We start from the raw sequence: 18,858 nt of genomic DNA, 5'->3' as shown, positions 1-18,858 counted from the left end.
TTTGGGATCTATTACCCCACATGGTTAGAGACAAAGTGATACAGTTGTGATCACTTACTAATAGATCTTTTACCACCAGGGTGGTACAGAAGGATACAATATTTACAGATGCCAAAATATGATCAATCGTAGTGTTGGCATTTCTGCCTGTGAATGTTGGTAAAGTGTTTCCCTCTTCATCTTTTGCACACTGCAATACATCCAAGTCGAATTTAGCTATAAAGGAATTTAAAATCTCACCATACGAATTATGTGGAAAGTGCACACAGTTGTCGCCTATGTCATTCCTGAACCCACAAACCTTGGTAGCGGACAGGGGGCATAGAGGCGTATTAAAATCACCCACCCAAATGAAATCAAAATTAATACCTTCATCATTACCAAAATTGTCAATTACACTTTCCAATTCTCTAACCACTTTATGTCGTGTAGAATCAAACAAATTGTTATAAAAATTGATTAACAAAACATCACATCTATTTTTATGGTGTAACCACAATATTTGTGAATGGCATCCGACATTTATGAATATTTTAACTTCTACAGGCAGTTTAATAGCCATGAGTGTTAACAACCCCCCTTTCGCTCTGCCAGCGGTAAAACGCAGAGCAGGTAGATTAAAAGAAACAAACCCATCGAGGTTAACATGTTCCAGACACCAGGTTTCTTGGAAACATAAAATATCATGACTGTTAACAAAATCCTTCCATCCTAACATGTCTATCTTCTTCATCCATCCAGCTATATTCCATGTGATTATACTATACCCAGGGTTATTGGCTCCCACTGTGGGTCCGACTACCTCAGTCAACATGGGCAGGGCGACCCCGATCACTCTAGGCATATTAATCACATCCCGGTCATATGATCTTCAGCAATAAGTTCATTCACATAGCTCTCTATAGAGTCACCCTGCTCTTCACTAAGACTAATGTCTTCCGTTACTTTTTCGTCCTCCTGATAACTAAACCCCTGTCTACGCAACAGTAGTCCTAAAAATCCTGCTGCCCCTTGTTAATTTATACTTCTGGGGCCTGCCATTCCTCCTTTGTGGCGAGCAGGACTATGTCAATCAATCTCCTCAAGGGAGGTAAGTGGCATAAATATATTATGGATAGAAGGGCAAAGTGTTGAGAAGGTGGCATTAGCAAATTGGCTCTCCGATGGTTCTGATCTAATACCTTAGGTGTATCTTGTTTTAAATGTCTATAGAAGAAACCAAGTGGGAAAAGTAGGATACTTTCATCATTAACTGTCCGAGAAGAAGCTCTTTCCAGGGTAGTCCTAGCATAATAAGGGTTTTTTAAATTAACAATAACGCAGTCCCCCTTCATAGATTTATTAGAGGGGCCGATCCAGTTGACTCTCCTCGTCGTGAGGATCTGATATGCATGATTAGTAGGGTAACCACAGTTGCGATTTAACCAATCCACCACTTTATTTTTAAGAGAGGTATCCGTTTCTATTGTACTTGGGCTAAGTGGTGGGATATTCACTAATACTGCCACATACAGGCAGCAATCTGGGGGCAGATTGATGGATCTAATTATTTTTTACCACCTCTGGGTCTATAGCCTTTTATTGTATAGTGATATAGTAGAGGATATTTTATTACTCGTACAACATGGTCAAACCATTACCATTTAGCCAAGACGCATTGGCCCTTCCTTTTTCATTTTGTTCAGGGGGGTAGCTAGGCCTCTTGCCGCCCATGGCGGTCCATGCGTTTGCTGTCCACAGCGGCTGAATGTAAGGGGGTGCTGGTGATTCCTGCATTTACCGCCCGTGCAACGGCCGCAGTTAAGAACGGGGAGTAGGCCGCCGCCCCCAAAGCTTGTGCTGCCAGGGGCGGACGCCCCCCCGCCCCCTCTTGCTACGCTATTGCTTTTGTTGCAGATATTTAGAATAAATGTGAAATCTATATTAAACCAATATCCAACTAGTAATCTTTTGCAAGAACGTGTTATAGAAAGATTAATGTAAGCCCCTTTAAAATAGTTGTAGTACTGCAGCCATTGAAGCATATAGAGAGATTCATGCTTTGGTGTAAAGAATGCTAGTTGTTCAAAAAATAAATTTGGTGACATAGATGTCTCCTCCCTTTTCTTTCTTTTCTCAACAGATTACTTTTCTTTTACTGTTTAAGCAGCAGTTGTAATTATACACCGTGCCCTGTTTTTCACCCTGTCTTATGGCACTGGCAGCAAGCATCATCAATCAATCAATCAATCAATCAATCAGGGTTTGTAAAGCGTGGCTACTCATCGTGAGGGTCTAAAGGCACTTGGACGGGAAGGGGCTGCCTCATACCATCACAGCTCACCTGTAGTTACCTATTAGAGCATTAATTTCACTGTCTTCTTACAGAGTGTTAGTGATATCAAAATTAGAATGTAATAACAAAATTAGAGATACATATATTGCCCGATTTCATGTTTATTATATATTAAATTTTTCGGCTCTTCAGGGATTCTTGAAATATGGAAATATTTCATGGATATCTGTGAAATATAGAAAATATTTTCCATATCCACTGTCTCCATCCCTCTCTGCGCCGTTTTACCATTGTCGTTTCTTAAATCAACTTACTACTCATGAAAAGCAAGCACATTTGTAAGCAAAATTGTAAGCATTGTAATTTTAATTTTAATTTAATTGTGGGTTTCTAACGTGCTAGAATCGACTCCCGACGGAGTATCTCTGCGCAACAGACCACTGGGGAACCTGTCCTGGCTTTCCCTGTGAGATAGTCCCTACTGGGTATCTCCAAGGTGAAACCAGGCATCCCCGGCGTATGTGGGGGGGGGCCGTTGTGGAGATGATGCAAGCTAATGCCCAGAGTTGCCGAGTGTGATCCCTGGTTAGAGTAGGCACCAAGGTGAGAATTATCGAGTCCGCTGACCCTGCCGCGTCAGGAATTGAACCCTGGTCCCGGGTCGTCCTCTGCTCCCGGGTCTGCCACCTCTAACCAGTGAGCCACACCACTCCACAATTCTATTAATTTTCCATTGTTAGTTGCACCAACAGCTTAAACTAGCTTAAAAAGATCACGTCGCTCTACAGAGATTAGAGCCTAGTATTCCTCTTGCTATTTTCAATTAGCATTTCCCTGTTTCAAAAAAAGTATTTTATTCAAGCTACCTGCCCCAAAATAAACATAAGATTTAAAAAAAATACATAGAAATCAACATATATAATATGGTCCGATATTGCCATCACAAGGTTCTGGTTACAATCTATAAACCACTCAGTCATAAGCGATGCATAATGTGGCTGTGAGTTATAGTTCGTTCACTAAGCTATAACTGGTATATTCAGTAGTTGTTATTGTTTTGTTAAGTTAGCTCTTGTCTCATTCTATCACCTAATTATTATGCCACATTAACTGTGTATACAAATATGTGCAATGATTTCTGTGTGCTATCAGCTGTCAACTCACCTTAGGTCATCAGGATGAATTTCTGCCAGATATGTTTTTTTAGGCCTCACCTTAAAACAGTGGGTAAGTGCTGTCTCGAAAAGAGACCTGTTAAATGTTCTTTGTGGGCGTCAGCCCGCCCCTAGGCTTGCCATGTGCTTGCTCCCACGTCATACCATTATTCGATCTCCCCCTTTGCCCACGGCATGCATGTTTCATACCTCTTCCTATCTTTAACCCTCCCTGAAAGCAGTGACCAATTACTGCTAAACATACGCAGGGACCATTTTAAGGCATTGTTTCAGGACTACTTTTTTATTACTTGAAGATCACTTTTCACAAGCGCTTCTGTTTTTACTCACACTGTTCTTTGTTTCCTGCACGTGCTGCCTCATTATTTCTCTTTGCCTCTCGCAATCCCTCTATGTTGCTCTCTCACTCCTAGTTCTTTCACTGTCTGTTGTTGCATCCTTTCTCTGTCTTTCGCTAGGTTTTTTTGTGCAGTTTTTTTACAGCACTAACTCAACCCGAAGGGATTGGAGTTCTTTACATGAGCATCATTTACATTACTCAAGGATACCTGCCTTTCTTGGTAGCCCCGGGGAGAGTAAGTGATTTGACCAGAAACACAAGATGTTGAGCCGATGCCGAGATTGAAACCTGTTTCCCCAGCTCCAAAGTCGGCAGCTCTAGGCATTACGTTACATCATCTCTCCAGCAGTTGGATAATGATTAGTACAGACCTACGAACAGGGCTCCCTGCTCTCTTTAAAAAACAATGCCAATATTGTTCAACTTCATCTTAATACTTTGTATGCATTTTTCCGCAGTTAGAAAAGTCACCTGGGATTTACAATTGCCTGCTAGAACTTTAATAACCTAGCATCAGTTTAGTACGTGGGACGTCTCACTGTTCCCTGTAGGTAGGTCCCAGAGCCTCCAGCAACATGGCCATCAAGGCAAGCAACAGTCTTTTCAGACTGCATGCCCATAAGCCTTTGAAATGAAATGAAATACTGTATTTAATAAAGCGCACAGCTACTCAAACTAGAGTGTCCTGGCGCATAGATAGCGGAGGGAGTGGAGTGGAGGAGTCAATTATTGATTAAAAAGACACGTTTTTAGGTTCTTTCTAGATAAAAGTGGTTCGGTAAGTAGGTTTGATTTGATTGGACACCTGAGGTTGTCAGACGGAAGCAGGTTTGCTCTACAGGGAAATCTTTTAAAAGTTATCCACCTCACTGCTTTTATCCAGAGATCAAGAGGTTGCTAGTATGAAACTACAGCCCTGCAAGCAGTGAAGCAGATATAACCCTTGGGGTTTGAGAAGCTAAGTGAGACACCTGCAACCGTTAGCAATATGTGGATGTTTTGAATTTCATGGGATCCCCAGATACCCCCATTTGTAGGTCTCCGCTCTAGACGGCGCGAATGCACTGTCTCAAAGAAAGAGCTGTTGTGTGTACTTTGTGGGCTTCTGCCCGTCCATACACTTGCCATATGCTGCCCCTGTAATTAATTCTGTATGGACTAATGCTTCTTTCCTTCTCCCACTTTCCCCCACTACTAGACGCTGTTCATTGGAATGTTCTATCTCTCTGCTATGATATATGATTATTACAGTACTTTTTTTTATTACTGCCAAATTTGTTCTGGTTAGTATCTTTGCTTGTCAATCACGTTGTTATTTCAGATGAATGGAAAATCCTTCCTATCACAGGTGGCCACTACGTTTTGTAAGCTACCTGCCACATTGGAGCTTGCCTCACAAACCCTACAGGCTACTACAGGAAATTATCTAAAAGACATTCACATTAACAATTGTGATAGCGCGGGCACTGCTGAGACCTATTGTTTTTGCCAATACTTGTTAATCAATACAGTCTACATGCTGTGACCTGTAGTTTCACTTTTTCCACTATCTATATGGTACTACAAGTCTCAACCTGCCTAGTGCTGTTGGCTATAACACAGGACTGTTAGCAAGTCAGACTTAAGAAGTGGTTGTACCTGTCACTTTTGTTTGCTTGCTTCTTAATTGATGACTTGTGTAGGCTTTACTTCCCGCCCCTCCCTAGAAGTATGGCACATTTCTGTGTCCTTATATTTCTCTTATTTTTTTGGTGTTACTTTTTTCCTTTTAGTACAACTGTCTCCCTTGTGTGCTTCTGTGCCACATTTGTCCACGTATTCCTCAGTCTCGTCAGGTGATTCTCTGCCCCACTAGAGGTAGGTGAGCCACTTAAATCTTGAGCCAGGTTCGAGCCAGATATCAGGCTCTGGCTCATCTTGAGGTTCTCTTGGAACCTCAAACCCAAAACGAGCCAAGCAGTTATATGGCATCTGCCTACTACGCTCGATTTACCCTCGTGCACAAAGCATTAACATTTGAGGTTATAAAGGAGAGACAAATTGATACCCATTTAGTGGCTGATAAGTGTAATTTTTTGACTCACTCACCTCTATGCCCCATGCCTCTGTGTTGCTCTGTCTCACCTTGTGTCCCCCCCAATCTCTGTTGCTGTGAGCTCTTGGTCGCACAGTCTCACTGTGTGCCTCTCTTCCCCTATGTGTTGCTTTGTCTCGCAGTCTGCTTCTCTTCTCTTCCCCTCCCGTGTTGGTTCTGTCTACCTTGTTGCACCCCCCGCCCTCATTTCACATCTTGCTGCCCCACCCACCCGCCTGCCTCCCCATTTTGCTTCTGTGTCCATCCTTAGTGGTTTTTTTTAGGTTGAGCATCAGTGCGTATGCGCTGTCAGCAAAACCTGCAGTAATCACTTGTACTGAGTGTAATCCCGCCTGCCTCTTGCCATTGGATCACTTGCACATCACTTTTATTTCTTGGCTTTTTATTGGCCAGTGCTCCCGATACATCACTTACGTCTTTAGGCCTGGAGCACTGGCCAACTACAGTTTCCTTACACTTGTGGGCTACTTATTTATTTGCAAGATGCCTGCTTCATTTACAGCTGCGTAATACCCATAATGTGCACGGCCACCGAATACTTTTATTTATTAACATGGTGCCTGCTCAATTCACAGCCATGCAATACCTATAATGTGCACGGCTGCCAAATACTTGTATTTATTAACATGTGCCCGCTTCATTCGCAGTCATGCAACACCCATAATGTGCACGGTCGCGGAATACTTTTATTTATTAACATGGTGCCCGCTTCATTCACAGCCACGCAATGCCTGTAATGAGCACGGCCAGGCCCGGCACAGGCCGTAGCGGCACCGGGCAATTCCCCGGTGCGCCGCACGGGTGGGGGCCGGTTTTGGGCTGCTGGGGACTGTTTTTGTTACAGGGACGTTTTTGCGCCGAATATTTTTATTAACATGGCGCCAGCTTTATTCACAGTGACACAATACCTATAATGTGCACGGCCGCCCGAATAATTTTATATTTTAATTTTTTAATTAATTATTGCTGTTCAGCCTAGCTAAATCCGATTAGTAAAGCCAATCAGTCTCAAAGGCGAGAACTATTAGCCTTGTTAGTTCTTGTTGTGATTGTTGTTACATGAGAAATATTTACAATCAATCTAAAATTCTTGAAAGGAGACAGTTGTTCCTTCTCTGCGAATAAAAGTTATTATCTCTGAAGCCACTCGTTCAACATACGGGTGATACAGGCTCGAATTCTGAGCAGAAGCGCTAAATCCAGTGACGAGGCTGAAGCCATTAACTGTGGTCTGCCTAATGCGCATGCGCTGTAGCAGGTTTCCTTGGGGAATATGGGGAGCGACACAGACACCAACACCGAAATAGTGTGAAAAAGGCCGCTTTTATTGAAACAGGTGCACATCACAATTACAAGGCCCTTGGCCTAATGCCTAACAAAACTACGACCTCACTATACAAGCTGTTACCTATGTTACGCTACCCCCACCCCTAAGGTTCTCCCACACAACATTTAAAACCTGCCATTCAGTACCACCTACTGTGACCTTACAGTTTTGACCTTTGAACTTTGAACGTTACCCTTGGTGTGACCTTTCAGCCTTTCCCTTTGACCTTTGAACTTTGACCTTTGACTTTTGAACCCTTGGTGTGACCTTTTAACCTTTTTCTTTGAACTTTACCGTTTTACCTTTGACCTTTCAACCTTAACCTTAACGACTATTAACCTGTCACTAACCTAATTTCCTAAAGCACCTTAAAGATCCTACCTCGTGAACTTGTCTGCCCGTACCCTTTCAGCCTGGATTACCTCTGTCAATAACAAATAAACTTGGCAAAAACATGTCAACTTGAGTGACAACCGCCACCCAGAAAAAAGGGGGGGGTAGACTCCCCTTTTTTCTGCCCCCCAAAAACGGGGAACCAATCAAAACTCTACAAAAGAAACCTGCACCTAACACTCCGATCCGACGAGAAAAGGGAACCACTAAAAACCTTAAAAACCACCCTACGATTAAGGGATAATGCAAGCCACATGAGCGTCGAAAAAAGAAGTCCTGGCAGCACAAACCCCTTCCAAGTCTTCCAATTGCCATGTGTTCAGACCCAACCGATGCCCGACAATGGCCAGTCCACAACCCACCTGGCCGTCGCTCAACCGATGGAATGACTCACCTGTAAGTAAAATCCTAACAACTTATCTTAAGAGGGTAGCTGCTACCTCTCCCCCAGGCCCCCCTCTCCTCACAAAGCCATGCGCCAAAAAATATGTAGAGAGTCACAATAAACACAAAAAACGCCTCTCGTTCGTGTTAGACTCCAATACCAAGGCTCCTCCAGTAACAAAACAGACACCCAGGAGCCTCCAACTATGGCCGAACCTGAAAACAAAAAATTGTTCAGAAAATGAAGTATCTAGAAACACTCCCCCCCTGACCAGAACACATTGCTAACAGCAGTACATGCCCAACTCCCTAATACCTAATGCCTGCTATGCTCCGAACCCATGGGCATCCTTCCAATACCCTGAGTGCCAGCAAACCCCACAGCAACGCGGTTAACCTAGGACCAATTCACCCCTTGCCACCCCAATGCGCCAGAACAAACCCCCGCCCAGAGAAAACTTTCACACAGTGATGAGCCACACGTCCCAGAGCCCAAGCCAACAAAAAACTACATACCTGCGCACTGCAGCCCCACCTAACCCTCTCCAGACATATGAAACATGTCTAAGAAAAACCTACTGCCAGGAGCACCTAGGTGAAACATATAACCTAAGAGTTCGGATACCCAAAAGGCGCCAAAAGAAAACAAGCCTGTTCATAAAACAAGCGTACTTCAAAAACCCTCCCTGCAAAATACAGGCAATGCCCCTAAACTGAAAAACATCCCCTGATCACCCCCATGACTCCTCCAGCTGACAAGCACCAGATGCCATACATTGTCTCCAGGCCAGAGAAAGAACTGCGCAAGTAGGAGCTGACAATGAACCTACCACCAGCTGAAAGACCCTGCGTTGTATACATACCACAGCTGTTCCGGAATTGCTGTCGGAATCCTATCCACCTACATGGCCAGTACACAGAATCCCCTCCTCTGCAAATGAGACCAAGCAGCAGCAAATTTCCCAGTTCACACCAGGGATAAAAAGTGCCCAGAACGCCATAAAAAGCCTAAAGCAGCCAAGAACAAACCTGCAACCAATTCACAAACTGCACCACCCTAGCCGCCTGCTTGTAGATAATGTCCACCGCTGCCAAGATGTAAATCCTGAACCAAACTTTCTAATGTGCCGCTTCCTCACCCCACGGCGACAAAGCCACCAGCACAGGAAAAAGGCTCAAAAACGTCGAAGCCCCTCCCACCAAAATACCACCACTCAAACACGACCCCAAAAACCAACTGCCGTGTCAGAATATACCACACCCATTGCCACCTGCCGGTCCTGAAAATATTTGAACAACCCACTGAAAGTCATTGTTTCGAAACCATAGTAATCTGTCAAAGGAATGCAAAATTGACCTCCTCATGCGCAGGTCCACCTACACACCAGCCAACAAGCGGATTTGGTGTAGAGGCAGCTAAGGACATCGCCCTACCCAATCTCCTGCAAAGTCCTACCAGCCCTGACTACCCTACAGGCAACATTGATATAACCCCACAAAAACTGGATGTCCTTCGGTGATAATGTATGCTTGACCACCTTCCTTCCAACAACACCAACATTTTCGGGTTCTTATCAACCGACCCCCGTGTCCGCATTCCTACTAAGTCAATTTCCATGCCAATGAATGACATGGTCGACATGGCCCCATTGTTCCTCTGGTGCCCAGGGCCAACCCCAGCTCCCCCAAGAGCTTGTGGAAAGTGTCTAGTGCTACCTGGCCCTCCGTGGAGCCTGGGGAACCTACAAAAGAAGACATCTAAGTAGTGTGTTTCCAGCCTCGGACCAGTGTGCTGTGTAAAATACCCCTGAAAAAAGTGCTGAATCACTTAAACAAAGCACAAGACATTGAACAACCCATCGGAAATTCCCTATCCACATACCACCGTCCTTCAAACTGGAATCTAAGAAGACCCCAATCATCTGGATGTACGGGGAGCAAGTGAAATGAAGATTTTATGACGCCTGTTGCCATATCTGTAAGTGCGCCCGCGGTCACAACCAATGACATAGCAACTTAAACTGGGAAATATGACACTGAGGTTGCCTCCTCATCCATGAAAATATTTACTGAAAACTCCACAAGCCACGATAGGTGTCGTCTCAGTCCGTACTGACCCCATTCTTCTTTGGGTACACCCTTCCCAATCGAAGAAACAAATCAAATCATCCACTGGGCAGCCATCAAAAGGACCTGCCAACCCTCTTCACGGATTTCTTTGTCCAACTTGTGTTGCACCCCTGCCATATGTTAAAATGCTGACTTCGAAATTGTTTGGACACCGTCTCCGCTGAGGCCCCTTTTAATCCCAACGAAACCCCTCTTCAAAACTCTCCAACAGGACCTACTCTGCTTCCAAACCCTCATCTTCTCCAAACCCTGACCCCAAAGCTGTTAGTCCGACTGGTGTAGAAGCTTTTGGGCCCATGACCCTGAAATTCCTTACCGCCCCTAACACCCGTTGATTGTTGTGGTGGCTCAGATGTGCAAGCACCTGTCTGGTGCACCTGCTGGTTTCCTTGCGCCCTGCCTCCCCAACACCTAACCAAGCGGTGTTTCCTTCCGCACTGAGAGAACTCAGGTATGAACTTACCATACTCCCTTGTGCCCAAGCCTTCATAAAAACTCCCCTCATGCTCCTGATCCTGACTGTGTAGCTATTGTCCTACCCACCCCTCCCCGGGTAGGCCTTCCCTGAAGGGGCCGGCACCTACAGGTAACCACTTACGGTAAGTATTGGCCTTCCAGTTTACATTTGTCAACAGCACCGTAAGCTGCTCGGCCAGCTCATACCTCCCTTCCTTAGACCATTCCTTGGACCGTATCTCCTTGTGAAGTAGCTTCAACCTTTCAACGTATTCCCCCCTTCAAACGTGCTCTTTTGTGGCCAACATAAAATGCGCACCTGGGTTTTTTTTGCTACACCCATGTACAGGAGGTTTTTATTAAACTTTAGCTCTTTACTCTGCAAGGCTCTTTACCTAGCCCCTCCGTCCAGTATTCATGCCACTCTCCACTTAGTGCCTGATGCCACCACTTCACCAGTCCCCACACCTCAGACTCTAATATATTTACCCATGTGGAGCTTACCACCGGGCTCCTCCCATACATCGTCACCCCTTGTCTCCACCGACACCATTTTTGGTTTGGCCCGTGGAACAACCTTCTCACTCCGCTCGGTCTCTAATATATTTACCCATGTGGAGCTTACCACCCGGCTCCACCCAAACATCGTCACCCTTTGCCTCCACCGACACCATTTTTGGTTTGGCCCGTGGAACAACCTTCTCACTTCGCTCTGCGCTCTTTAACCGATTCACCTACGGAGCTTACCATCCAGCTCCTCCCAAAAATACTTCACCCTTTGTCATTGGTGGGTTGGCCCGTACAACATTCTCACCTGGCTCTAACAAGGCTGCCCGACCAGGCGCCGATCTCCATGCCATTTGCTCAACCGGGTCCATCGTCTGAGGAACCCTCACCAAGGGCGCGCTCTCATCCGGGCCCCAACGCCGCTGCCCTCCTGGGCTGCACCGCCTCCGGTGCCTGAAAAAATCTAGGAGACACATGAGAAGGCACCCCCCTTCCTCATTGTGCCTCCACTCCCCTTCCTCAGGGAAGTCATCATAATACAGTACAAACGATTCTTCTATCTGTATAGGATCCATCATAAAACCCACACTGCGGGCCTCAGCCGACCCAACATTGCCTACACCAAGCGGCCTGTGAAAATACTCCTGGCGGGGGAGCCGCTGTACTCGCCGGTACTCCCCCCTGCGGTGACTGCAGCGTCTGTTTTACGTTGCGGTCAGCGAGGTCGCGCCTGACCTTCATTTGCTGACCGCGTCGCCGCTGGTGCCGCGCAAGGCTCCACCCCCCCTTCTCCTCATTGCATTGGGGCCGCACTTCGCCCTGCTGACTGAGTCCTGTTTTTCTTTGGGGCCAGCGAGGTCGCGCCTGACCTTCGTGTGCTGACCGCGCTGGGCTCCCCCGCCGGTACGGAATGTGCCGCGCAAGGCTCCACCCTCCCTTCTCCTCAGTGCATTGGGGCCGCACTTCGCTCTGCTGACTGACTCCTGTTTTACGTTGGAGCCCGCGAGGTCGTGCCTGACCTTCGTATGCTGGCCGCGCCGGGCTCCCCCGCCGGTACGGAATGTGCCGCGCAAGGCTCCACCCTCCTTTCTCCTCGATGCATTGGGGCCGCACTTCACCCTATCGAGTCTGCCGACCTACGACGCTCCTCAACCTATGAAAAACAAATTTGGACTAGAGTGCTGGGAGCGCCCAAAAACTAACTGGCCTGCAATCTCCCCTGGCCCAAGGACCACCCTCGAAAAAAACGATCAGCACTCTGCCCCCCAGGGCCGATCCTAGGCATGGGCGGTATGAGCAGCTGCCCAGGGTCTCGCGCTCAGGGGGGCCCCGCCGCCGGCCCCGCAGTAGACCACACAGAGCAGTGGGCCCACCGCGGCCAGCCCGCCATGAAATGGGCCCACCGCTGGCTGGCCCGACATTAAATTATTAGGTCAAAAGCACTGCGCAGCTGACTGAGGCAGTTACCGTGCACGCACCCCACCACCAAGCTTAGTGACCACCTAGCTTAGTGGTGGTGGTGGTGCCAGTTGAAGTCAAAATGCTAGCGAAAGCACTGGCCAACAGCATATCGAAGGTGATTACTTCCCTGTTTCGACCGGACATCTTGACCCTGGCAGAAAAATAAGATGGACCTGCAGACTACTTGTTCGCCTTACTGAACAAGAACAATATCAATCGCAATTTTATTAATCATGTCGGACTGCTATACACCAAGACAGCACTACCAAGGTACTGTTTGTGTTACATTTTACACCACTTTTGTGGATTAGAGGGTGTGAAATTTCGCAAAAGCTGCATTGAAAGAAAAAAATACCTGATGCTACATTGATTTTGCCTAGGGAGCGAGAACAAAGCTAATCTCGCTGTAATGAAATGCAGTTGCCTGGGATGTACTCCAATCTTAAAAACTTCAGACTGCAGTGTTGGCAATGCCAACTGTGACCTCTTTCTAGTATCAGAATATGAAATACACCCATCATCTAGGTCACCCTCGAGCCCAATTTAGAACAACAGTTTGAGGCGAGGGCCGAGGCACAGCACAGCATTTTTAGGCTGCCATATTCTCCTCTTTAGAAGAACAATAGGGCTCCCGGTTTTATGGTATTTATTTTTTTGCCATTTCTGTCTGTATTTATCCACATTTATTTGTTGCCAATTTTATCTGTATTTATCCATATTTATTTCTGGTTTTGTGGAAAAATGAAGCTGAAATTACTATATTTCCACATTTATTTAACCGATAAATATGCTGTCATAATTGAATGCCTATCATCTAAAACTAATCTTCAAGGAGCTGGCAAGTGTTACACTCATGGATATTTGCAGCACACCTGTTTTCCATCCCCTCTATCCCCTCTACTTTTTGTCCATGTTACTGATATCCACATTAGTTTGCTTCAGTGATGCCAAATAACTAGGATCAAAAGTCCTGCGAAGTCACTTTCTGTGATGTCACTTCTTGCGACACAATATGCTATTAGAGGGGCCTCACATCTTCCCTTTCGCCCGGGGCCTCAGAAGGCCTAGGACCGGCACTGCTGCCCCTCAGAGGCATAACTCACCGTACTTATCCGGGAGGGCGGCGGAGGGGGAGGGGTCCCCCTCCGCCACACCGCCACTCCAAACAAACCTCCTGAAAAAAACAGGCGCGGGGAAGGCCCCCGCGTGACGAACTCCCCACTCACCATAACCAACCCCAAAAGACCCCAACCACACTTCCTCATCACAATGACTGAAATGCTGAACTGCGCCCCTTAAGGGGGGCTCACTCTGGTGGAGGGGTACTAAGGTACCTGTAGCCCCTAAACCCCTTTCACCCCTTTCACCCAAGAAGAAAAGAGGATCTATGCTCACCCAAGCGTGCACCCCTGCCACTGGAACCAATTACCCCTCTGAAAATCCAAAAGACCTCACATCACCCTCTCCCCCTGTCAGGACCTGCTAAGGAGACACCCCCGAGGCTGAAATTCCCCCCACCCCCCAAAACTGGGCCCAATCCCCCTTCCCTACAAAACTGCCACCCAATGACACCTCCCCACCCCCGCTTACCTCGCCCCCGCTGCCTTCGCCTCCGGACATGATATGCCAAACTGGGGCCGCTTTTCTAGACCGCAGGCGGTCCTGCTCCAAAACCGGGTTCATTGTCAGGCGTTTACGACGTGCAAGCAGCCAACGCCGCTGTTATGTCGCCAATTAATAAAACCCTGTGACCTGCTCAGTCCACAAGCCGAAGCGCTTAGAGCCCCCTAAAATCTCCTGATGCCATCGAAAGACACTTGAAAACTCTACCATAACAAGCCAAAAATAACTAAACTACAGCGCAAAAATTTCCTTGACTAAAATAAAAAAATTCCTGACTAAATGCTCCCAGCCACCAGGTCACCAAAGAAAAAATTCTAGAAAGCTGGGGACCAGCTACCGGAAATACTCAAAATTGTGACAGGAACACACAAAATGGAGGAATAAATATCCCTTGGGCTAGAAAATAGCCCAACCAGCCCAAAAAAAAACAACCAGCCCAAAACGAGGGGGGAAGCAGAGTCCCGTGCCGCTCCCATTCCCCAAACATCCCGGGGGGCAGACCTCCTATGCTCGGCTGCCCCCCAAGACCCCCTTCCTTCTAGCTGCAGGGCGCTGGTTAAGGTTTTGATTAGTTGAAAATTAAATGTGTTAGTTTGTGATCATTCTAAAAAGCTACCGAGGGGGCAGTATGCGTTATTTGTCTCAACAGGTGTCAGAATTGATGCAAGTCGGCACTTTTACGTTTTTTACTTTTGTTCTGGATTAAGCGACAGCATAGTTTTCTGTTGGGCTACAGGAGGTGTAAAACATACCTGGTGATGATCTGTTTATCCTCACGGGCAAGAAGGAAAACGTGACAAAAAATGCTAAATACGTTCCCAAAAATATCAGCGCCTGCGTTGAGCTTCACTTAATATAATGGGCTCAGTGTGGGACTGATGCAGGCGGGGAATTAGCTCAGATGGTAGAGCGCTCGCTTAGCATGCGAGAGGTAGCGGGATCGATGCCCGCATTCTCCACGTGAAATATTTTGAAAGCGTTTCAATTTCAAAAAAATATAATTTAGGAAGCATTTGATTTCTTGGACATGTACAGTTAGAAGCAAACAAAAGTAAACTATTTAGGTTTGCCAAACACGAACGTAAACAGCTATTTGGTTACAAAATAGAGCAAGCGTACGAAGCTCTGTAAATGTTTATATCAGTTTAAATTGACATTTCCAGCACTAGGATTTTATTTGCATAACCACGACCCTGTCTCTGCTATTCTCTTTCGTAGTCCAGCTTCCATGTGCACAAACATTTTAGAACAGTTACAGAATGAAACGAGGGAAGTTCTGTCACAGGTCTCAGTTAGTCTCCATCAAAGCGGGGCTGCAACCCACGTGCCATGTGTAAGGGGGAGGGGGGCAAAAACGATCTTAAAGATCTTTCGGCCCCTGGACACAGATATAATTTCAGGCTCCCTAGTTAACACATTTACACATATCAAGTGTTAAAACTACATTTTAATGGAAAAAAGACTAGAAAACGAAGCTTTCGGAGTTTTACAATTATTTTCACCAGTCGTGGCGTACACTTCTGTAATGCCAGGGAGCTCTTGGTAGGATTGCCACCTGGCCAGTATTTTACTCATATCGCCAGCATTTATATGGCCATATGAGAAGAAAAAAGGACAGGCGCACAGGTGTTATTGTACATTGTCAACAAATACTGCACTCAACCTTACAGCTTACCTTACCGGCCTTACTGCTCCGAAACAATACTTAATAAACAAATGTTGTACTAAAAGGGAGTGTTCAAGGAGTCCCAAAAATATTTTTGTAGAAGGTTCAAGGTGTTGATATTGAAGCATTTACTTAATAAAAATTTTCAATGTAAAACACAATACTTCAAACAATCTATAATGTAGGAGCCATGAAATTGTGTTTTCAACCAAAGTTTTCTTTTATAGAATCATTCAGTAATACTCCAACATCAGGCCAGCCTATGCGTTTCGCCCCTAAAATGGACTTCATCAGGGTTTTATTCAGTTCATCCGATGAATCATTGTCAAAAGTATATATAAAGCTGTGTCAAGTTTCCTGTTCCTCAGTGGGTCCTGTGCATCTTGCAAAGACGGACGCAAAATTCCTTCCACGCGAAGCCCTCCCATGAGAGATTCACTAAACCTAGACATTTCTGAAAACTTCCTGTGGGGCACTTGTTTTTTTTGCCCCTCCTTAACTTTTTTTTACCTGTGGACAGATGTTTATGAATCATAGCACGCAGAAGCTTAGCTGACAGTTAGTAGACTGACAGGTTTCGTGGTAATCCTTCCATGGGGTCAAAAGTTATAGGTAAATCAAAAAATGCCTTTTCAATGGAAAGTGAGACTGAACCATAACTACCTATTGGAGACCATCACTGTGTATTATACATAATAAACATACACCTATTACCTTATAAAAAAAATGAAAATAATATTATGGTTATGACCATGGCTTTAAGTGGAATGAAAAAACTGGGGGTTCTCTCAAAGGGGCATGGCCGATTTAATTAAGGGCGTGGTTTATAAACACATAAGCTAAAAATCTGTGCTTAGCATAGTGTGCCGCCCAACTAGTATTTTGCTGCTTCTGTCAGTGCATCCAGGTATATAACACAAGTGACATTACACCAACAAGAAGCCAGGACAATTGGCTTTATCAATGGTTGTTAGTTGCATAAGAAAAATAAGCAACAACTATGGCTTTGTTGGATAGAATATTGAAAATGCTTCAGTTCTGAAATGATGAGACTGAAAGTACTATCTCTCTGAAGTTACATCAAAAGCAGTGAAGGGTGGTACTGCTGCAGAGGTAAGATTTTTTTTGGTCACCATAGGGGTGAGGGCAAGAACGGAAAGCCCAATAGGGACACGTCTCAGCATCTGCTTTTTAGAATTTCTGGTGCTCAGCACCCGCTGGACCCGGCCAACTTAATGCCCTGGTTATGACCCAGAAAACTAAGAATTTTGGTAGATGTTGTTAGCTATGCAATCCCTCCCCTCAAAATCACTTCTCAAGCCCTTCACAAACCATGTATCCTGAACCCCGTCTGCTGTAGGTTTTGTGACCATGCCAAGCACTAGCTGGTCCAAGTAGGCACAGGGCAGTGTGGCTAATACACCTTCCTAAAGATGTGACAGCACCAAAAAAAAGGGTAAGAGCAGGACGCTGGAACAATGGCCCTCTCAATATGTATGTATATACATGTGGAGTGGCCCACATTATTAATTAGTTCTAATATTACCAATGGTTTGCAACTTTTTAAAGATGCTTTAAACTGGGCATATTTCCTCAGTTATGTTATGTTATGTTATGTTATGCTAGGGTGAGTTTTATATAGCGCTCAGCTACTCCGAGGAGTGTCCCGGCGCTTCAAACCCAAAGCGGAACAGAGGCAGGCGGCAGATGACAGGCACTACTGAACAAACAACCAGGACTTAAGATCTTTCCTGAAGGCTAACAGGTTGACATTCCTTCTCAGAGACACTGGCAAGGCATTCCACAATTGTGGCGCCAGGCGTCTGAAAGAACGGCCACCAATGCGTGCTCGCCTAATGACAGGAACAGACGCCAAGGCCAGCGAAGCTGACCTAAGCGATCTGGATGGCTGGTAAAAAGCCAGCCGATTCCTGAAGTATTTGGCGCCGGTGTCATGAAGGGCTTTGAAAGCAAGCGTGAGTGCCTTGAAAGCGATTTGTTTCCGAATCGGAAGCCAGTGGAGGACTTTCAAAAGATCTGAGGCCCTGGCTCTCCGATGAAGGCCAAAAATGGCTTGCGCGGCCGAATTTTGGACTATTTGCAAGCGTGAAAGAAGATACCCCGGAAAGTCCAAGATAAAGCACGTTCGCATAATCCAAACGAGAGCCTATGAGAGCCTGCACCGTAATTTTTCTGTGAGCCTGTGAGAGCAGAGGGAGAAATTTCCTGATCATTTTGAGAAGACCGAAGCATTTTCCAGCCAGGCCGAGAATCTGGGGCTTCAGGGTGAGGCCATTGTCGAACTTCACTCCAAGATTCTTGACCATGGATGAAGCAGCTGAAGGAGGGAACATGGCTGAAGGCCACCAAGAGTGCCACCTAGGGTCAGACGGGCAGCCAAAAAAGAGCACCTCGGATTTATCAGAGTTGCACTTGAGGCTATTAAGCTGGAACCATTCAAACACAGCCCCAAGGCAACTTCGGATACTCTCACCATTGAAGTCAGAACCCTTCTCGCAGGTGAAGAGGAGCTGGGTGTCATCAGCATACAAAACGATCTGGGCACCATACGACTCCGCCAGTGCAGCCAAGGGGGCCATGTAGATATTAAATAGGGTAGGGCTCAAAATTGAGCCCTGAGGGACCCCTACCTCCAATGGCGGCACCACTGCTGAGAACGGAGGAGCCCAGACCGTTTGGCCGTTTGCCTGCTAGAAAAGACTCAAACCAGCTGAACACCGCCCCCGCAGACCAATCTCACTGAGTCTTGAAAGGAGACCGCAGTGGGGGACGGTGTCAAAGGCTGCCGATAAATCCAGCATCACCAACATCGCCTTGCCCCCCTGATCCAGGACCTCCTTAATTGCCTCTGTAACTTCCAACAGCGCCGTCTCCGTGCTCATATTAGCACGGAAGCCGGACTGGGTGCACTGCAAGATGTTATTAGTCTCAAAGAAGTTGGAGAGGGAAGAATGAAAATGCTTCCCCACGACCTTGGCGAAAGCTGGGAGAAGAGAGATGGGCCT

General features: G+C 46.2%; 1 protein-coding gene and 1 non-coding gene across 2 annotated transcripts in view; both read left to right on the top strand.

Annotated features, from left to right (window-relative positions):
- The window catches only part of LOC147683454 (diacylglycerol O-acyltransferase 2-like), a 421,011-nt gene that overhangs the window by 114,742 nt on the left and 287,411 nt on the right, over positions 1 to 18,858 (top strand). The gene's annotated exons all lie outside the window — the stretch shown is intronic.
- On the top strand, positions 15,053 to 15,125 carry TRNAA-AGC (transfer RNA alanine (anticodon AGC)). The gene has a single exon. It is a non-coding gene; the product is annotated as a tRNA-Ala (tRNA).

Source organism: Lissotriton vulgaris, chromosome 11, assembly GCF_964263255.1.
Source record: "Lissotriton vulgaris chromosome 11, aLisVul1.2, whole genome shotgun sequence".
NCBI classification, from domain to species: Eukaryota; Metazoa; Chordata; class Amphibia; order Caudata; family Salamandridae; genus Lissotriton; species Lissotriton vulgaris.
This window is presented reverse-complemented; position numbering and strand designations above follow the sequence as displayed.